This window comes from Rutidosis leptorrhynchoides, chromosome 3 (genome assembly GCF_046630445.1).
Source record: "Rutidosis leptorrhynchoides isolate AG116_Rl617_1_P2 chromosome 3, CSIRO_AGI_Rlap_v1, whole genome shotgun sequence".
Classification (NCBI taxonomy): Eukaryota; Viridiplantae; Streptophyta; class Magnoliopsida; order Asterales; family Asteraceae; genus Rutidosis; species Rutidosis leptorrhynchoides.
In genome coordinates this window covers 354,401,328-354,408,668 of record NC_092335.1, presented here as the reverse complement: position 1 = coordinate 354,408,668, position 7,341 = coordinate 354,401,328, and the positions used below count along the sequence as shown (strand labels likewise).

Sequence of the window (7,341 nt, the reverse complement as noted above, 5' to 3'; positions counted from 1 at the left end):
TTATTTAATCATGACTTAATTGTATTTATATTCATCTTTACTCATAAATGTACTTATAACTATACTCCTCGATAGTAATTACCTTAAATATATCCATGATCACAACCCTAATCATTTTTATCTTAACATTTGTAATCTTAATTATATTAGTTTTAATGTTATTAATAATATAATAACTATGATATCAAGATTAATAACAACAACAACAACAACAACAACAACAACAACAACAACAACAACAACAACAACAACAACAACAACAACAACAACAATAATAATAATAATAATAATAATAATAATAATAATAATAATAATAATAATAATAATAATAATAATAATAATAATAATAACAATCATAAGAGTAATAATAATACTACCTCATGGAAGTAGTCCTTAAGAAAATGCCCAAGTCCGGGTTTGAACCAGCGACGTCCCGCTATCCCGCAAACACACTTAACCATTCATCCATTTCAATTTTTCTTCTTTCTGAATTCATTATCATATGTGCCATAATTTATGATCATAATATCACTCATCACCATCTTAAACATCATCTTAGCACCCTTTAATCATCGTCATCATCATTACCCATATCCTAACAGCGTGCTTCATCATCATTAACATCATCACTTCATTTTAATCGTATCATTATCATTCTAATTAGTATCACTATATATCAAACCCTTATCTTCATATCATCATCCTAATCTAATTATTTCTTAATCTAATCCTCATCATATATATACAATCATGATCATAGTCATCACCATGTATCCTATATCTAATCTACTACTAATCTTCATTATCATTTAGTAAACCATAACCATCACCTTTAACTTTTTTTTAATATTACAATCTTTATCTAACATCATCTTACTCAACATAGCATTATCATCATCGTCACCCTATGTTTATCATCATCAATTTTTAAAACAATACCGAAGTATAGCAGCAGCCCAAACGTAACCCAATTAGATCCTGGCCCAAACATGAACCGAATCTTGTCCCATAATAAAAATTACGTCCAGTTTCGTTTTAGCCTTGTTATATACTCCGTGAAATAAACAGCTGGAGTTAGTGGGTACGGTAGATAATTTATAAACAGCACGTGGAAGACAATTGCAGCCATCCTTATATTAAATTATGAGTGGATGAGTTACTGTTGTCGGCCAACAAGGAGAAACAAAGAAAAAAGTTCACGCACTATACGTTTCTTTTATTTGTTTATTAATAAGTGAATTGATTTATCTCCATATAATAATAAAAGTTATACCTATAATGATGGGCTGTAGTTATTCGCAGAAAGGAACAGAAAAATGAAAGTGAAGATGCAATTTTATAGGTGACATTTGATGGTTGTTCTTGGTGGTAATCAAAAAGAGATTTGAAATATAAACAAGCGGCAATATCAGTCATAGTTTGTAATGGTGTTGATGATCGTGATAGAAAATAATCCGAACCGTAACCCTTAATTATTGATATTGTTGTAGTTGATTGATTGGGGTGGTGTGGAGTTTTTTTTTTTAATGGGTTCACGAAGAAGTCACAAAGAAACAATAAACCAAAAAGCAGCAGCGGTAGTAGCTGCAGTCGAACAATAGGAGAAACAGTAACAGTGTACTTCATGGCGGTTTACTTGAAAAGTGGCTCGTGGTGAAGGTTGTCGAAGCAAGGGGTGAAGAAAAGTGTTGGTTCATCAAGGAGAAAACAAGGAGGTATGTATGTGTATGTATATATCTTTATAGAGAAAAAGATAGAGAGAATGGAAATGGTGGCGAGGGTTTGTGGTTTATAGTGATGATTAAAGAGATGATGAAGGTGGCGGATTCATTTGAAGAAGAATGAAGGTTCGATGGTGAGTTTCGATATGATGAGTTTTAGTTTCATTAATTTCTGTTTTTAATTTCAATAGCCTTGTGAAGATAGAATTATAGATAGTTTGTAATCGAATAATTGATGCAGTACACTTAATTGTTCATATTGTAAACTGATTTGGACGCGTAACAATAGCAGACATGAAGTACGAGTATTCTGTATCAGATGGGTGAAAGAAAATTAAAAGTTGAATAAGACTTGCAACTAAATTTGGTTGTATCTAGGATTTGATTCCATCTGATATCGTGTTTAGAGGCAGGAGAATAATCAATACAGTTTATAGATGGTGATGTTAAACAAACTTGATTCCTTATCTTATTTATTTACATTTTTTCTAGTTAATAATATAAATATATATTAATATTAATATTAATAAAACTAATTATTAATAATAATATTAATAACAATAATAACATTATTGATAGGGATAAATAATAATAACTAGTGAAGGGACCCGTGGATTCACGGGATTTTAAAGGAATTTTTTTAACGATATGTTATATAATCAACATGTAGATGAAATAACATAATTCATCAAGTTATATGAGATAGAAAACAACAATGTTTAAACAAATACTTAAAAGAACGACAATTAAAAATAGGAATCCAAAAGCATAGTCTTAAGTTATAAAGCGTTAACAAAATGAAAACCATCTAAACAATTCATTACTTCCAAAAATCATCACATCTTCTTTGTAGTAGCACGGTCATTACTTGTCAAGTTCACCGATTTGAACTTATAGGAAGTTTTCAGAAACATACAAATGTATGCATGTGGGAAGCTCCTTTTTTGGCAATATGTATGTGAGCTGAGTTCATCACCTTGCTTACTACAGCTTGTAAAGTCTAAATACCTTTAAATCAAAAATAAACATAAAATATAAACACAAAACAAAGAAGAAGAACTAGAAGCATTTAAAGGTTCATGTCTTCAACACAATTAGTTGAGAGTTGATTCAGTACCCATTTTAACACAATCAGAGCCATGTGTTCATTGCAAGTCACCAAACAAACACACAAAAATTATAAGTTCTCTTACATCTGTTGAGTGTAGTTTGCTCCATCTGCATAAGCATGACTGTATAAAAAATGATCTTTGAGGAGTTAAAACCAAAAGCAAGGAAAAAAATGATGATATGTCCTGACTATAAGTCTATAAATCATGAATTAAAACTACAACTTTGAGATAATACAAACGATCAAATTCAGCGAAAATAAACATTTTTTTTATCAAACTTAAGGCTCGGATACTTCATCATATGAGTAACTCCTTTGTATTAAAGATAATACACAACTAAAAAGAATAACAATTCACATCTAAAATCGGTATTCAAACCTAAAATCATCAAGTTGAAGAACTGAGGGATACCAAACAACATTTGAATCCTAATATAGACCATACATAAAAATGAGATTCATGTTAAGAAACAACTATAAAGACTTACTTTTCTATCAACATCAATAGGTTATTACCACGGGTGAAGATATCACGTGTCATTACGATCCATATATAGTTCCTGCAATCAGCAACATAGTATCCATCTTTTATCACATGGTTCATGTATGAAGTAAACTGCAAATATCATCCTAGACAATGTCCAATATGCAGTTAAATAACTATGGCGTAAAAAAACCTATTGTCAATGCATATATTTTCATGTTGAAATGATACACATCTTCTAGAAGGTATAAATCAATAACAAATCCATATAATAATCATGAAGTGAAGAATACACGATCATGGGAGATTCACCATTACCACTTCTTCCGGGTAACTTTGCACAATGACTCGCCATCTACTACCCTGCAACAACAAATCCACATAAACTTCATCTAAGAAATGAGGTGTATACCCACATGGGATTATTAAAATCATAAATTTAAACCAAGTGAAGTGACAATTACAAAGAACTAAAATGCTAGTGATATTCGAGTCATTAGGGTAATTCAAAAATCAGTTTCCGTCCTACATTGACATCCATAATTTTGTTGAGGCATACATACCTATATCATGAGAAGCATTCCAGGTCATCCTGGTTTAAAAGTATATGCAATTTGCATCACAAACCACCTGCATCAAACTCTTTTAAACTTAATTTCTGAAAAAATAAAAAAATAAAAGGGTTTTAGATAGCAACAAAAACTCAGTTTATTTTAAGACATGAACAAACATAGAACTCACATCTATATATAATGACTCTACAAAATGAATTTAAATGGATTCAAACTATAATTTAGCAAAACCATACAATAAAATTATTCATATAATGATTTGATCATTACTTGAAAATCATAATTGTAGATAATACATCGAAGTTAGCCTATGTTCCTCCAGTCACTATGAAATAAACATCTCCAAACTAAATTATCCTTGAGGCATCACCAATTGAATTTGCCACCATAAAGCAAGCAATCGCTAAATCATGTTTTGTTCAATTCAAAAGTCATACCTATAGCTTAACTAACTAATCAAAACTTACACTTTAATGCAACACAACAACACTCAATCTGAATATTTAGTGGAGTAATTTTAGTTATGAAACCATTTATTTTAAAAGAAAGTAACGAAAGTGAAGATTTGCTTAGGAGACAAAAGATTTACCAAGTTATTGGTATACATCTTTTTACATGATGTAGACAAATCAACACTTAGATCATTCCCAGGAGACAAAAGAGATGAACTCCCAAGAATTAAGAACAACTGAACAGATGATGAACTGTAGGGTTTTAAACTTCAAACATTTGTTATTTACGTTATTATATAAGGTTAAAATCTTAGAAATTCAAAAGAGATGTAATCAAAAAAAGAACATCTTCGAAAAACATAATCATAATCATTAGAAAAAAATTTCATAGGCAAAATACTTCTGCAATTAAGACACTAATGTAAAAGACTAATGAAAAAAATATAGTTGTCATACAAAATTCACTGGTTACCAGCTAAACACTTACAAAAGAGTTTTTCACAAATTTTAATACTCAAAGCTCCTAATCTGCGCATCCATCCATTCCATTCAAAGCTCATAATTAGCATTATTTGGAACAAATGTTCAAAAGACAAATAATCATAAAGTCTTATCATCAATCTTAGTATCTTTCGTTTCACTATTAGTACAACGAACATCTTTCATATGCACATTACCCAAGTATAACGAATAACATTATTTAATCACAATAACAAACATCCGTTAGAGGCTGAATCACTAAGTGTCATTGACATTTTAGCAAACAGTTGGAGTGCATTCAAAAAATAAGGGTGGATTGTATCATATAGTACCAGCTAAATACTTACTTACAAAAAAGGATTTAACATAATTAGATACTCGTCGCCAAACATATACACAAACCTTAAATCAAACAATTCTCATTATAACCTGAATTCAAAGATGCAACTTATAAATAGATGAAATGCAAAAACATGAATAAGAATGGTTTGCGAGGTCCTAATCATAATCTGATGTATTTAAACCATAATAATGGCCTAATTTAGTAAATGATTGGAAAATGAAGGATTAGTTATATATATATACACACACACAAAAAAAAAATGGAAACATTACCTCTTAAATCTGAAGACAATCCCTTTGTAATTCCATCTTGGATCTGAAGACAACCCCAATGTGATTACACCTTCTGACATTAATGTAATAGCACATATAAAGCTTTCCAAGAATATCTTAAAGACATAAGTTTTCATCCAACGAAAGCCTTAGCTTAAGATGATTATGTAAGCTAACACAAAGTTCACATGAATATAATTTTAAACAAATAAAAGGGTCATAGAGCTCAAGAACTAATGTGAATAACCAAATTAAAAACCATACCATATAATCTTCTAAGGAACATTTTATCGAACACCTTTCGTGCAATTCCATAATCACCATCTTACAACCACAATTTCCATACCTGCATCACATCTAAGGAACATGTACAGGCTTACAATTTAGAAACTGAAATTCAAACCAACAAAGCAATAATTCACAGTGACGATAAAAAAACAAAATTCTAAAAAGGTCTATGATTAAAAGCTTCTTTAGAATCATTCAAACCTTTTTTTTAAATAGAAATGGTGCAGCAGAAACACAAGCAGCAGGAACACCATGGCAGCCTCTACAATAATTTTTTGGTACCAATTCAATTGATTATGAACCCTAACTTTAACAAAAGAATTGGAACAAATACATACCTGAAACAAATTCATCAAATAAAGATGAATTTTGAGAAACAAAATACATAAATCATAAACTTACGATATCACAATCGAGATATCCAAAATTAAAACGAAAACTCACTGAATCGTTGAGTGTATGAACCTTAACATTAATGAAAATGCTAAAAAACAACATATATTTCATAGCATTTATCCCTAAGAAAGACAATCTTTTAGTTGCAATTGTTCTATTTACAATAATATTCGTTTAAATAATAAAAGGTAAAGACAAAAGACAGATTCGACGAATTGAAGACGCAAACGACCAAAAAGATCAAAAGTACAAAGTACAATCAAAGTGGTTCAAATTATTGATGAGAAACGTCTCGAAATTACAAGAGTACAAGACGCGAAACGAAAAATACAAGATATTAAATTGTACGCAAGGACGTTCGAAAATCCGGAACCGGGACCAGAGTCAACTCTCAACGCTCGACGCAACGGACTAAAAATTACAAGTCAACTATGCATACGAATATGATATAATATTTAAAAAATTTCTGTAAATTATTTATATATTATATTATTATTATAAACCGTCGGCAAAACAAGAAAACAAACTTATGTGAGCTGTTACCTACCTCCATGCGATCGCATGGCCTGGAGGCACAAAAGCCATGCGATCGCATGGCACACTTTTTCAGCTCAGGCCCTATAAATTTCGCAGTTTGGTGATCCATATATCCATCTTTTTCCTTCTTCTCACTCGTACACACACACACACACACACACACACACACACACACACATATATATATATATATATATATATATATATATATATATATATATATATATATATATATATATATATATTATATTTTAATTTTAATTCTAATAATAAGGGTATGTTAGCGAATGTTGTAAGGGTGTAAGTCGAAATTCTGTCCGTGTAACGCTACGCTATTTTTAATCACTGTAAGTTATGGTTAATGTTATTTTTAAATTAATGTCTCGTAGCTAAGTTATTATTATGCTTATTTAATGCCGAAGTAATCGTGATGTTGGGCTAAATATTAAAATTGGGTAATTGGGCTTTGTACCATAATTGGGGTTTGGACAAAAGAACGACACTTGTGGAAATTAGACTATGGGCTATTAATGGGTTTTATATTAACTAAACGACACCTCGTTAATTTAATATATAGACTTATAATTTGACGTATTTATATATAACCACATACGCTTGACTGGGTACGGTGGGCGGGATATCTATAAATACCAATAATTGTTCATTTTACCGGACACGAGATTGG

The 7,341-nt window shown here is 30.4% G+C and overlaps 1 long non-coding RNA gene across 8 annotated transcripts; it reads right to left on the bottom strand.

Moving 5' to 3' along the window:
- Positions 1–2,389: 2,389 nt before the first annotated feature.
- On the bottom strand, positions 2,390–6,055 carry LOC139897573 (uncharacterized). Of its 8 annotated transcripts, none has more exons than XR_011776666.1 (6): positions 5,925–6,055; positions 5,436–5,792; positions 3,880–3,974; positions 3,321–3,679; positions 2,839–2,953; positions 2,390–2,729 (listed from the first exon to the last, which is right to left on the bottom strand). It is a non-coding gene; the product is annotated as an uncharacterized lncRNA (long non-coding RNA). The 8 variants fall into 8 exon arrangements; XR_011776667.1 differs by having other exon boundaries at positions 2,839–2,939; XR_011776662.1 differs by having other exon boundaries at positions 2,839–3,679; positions 5,436–5,508; positions 5,700–5,792.
- Between the last annotated feature and the right edge of the window lie 1,286 nt (positions 6,056–7,341).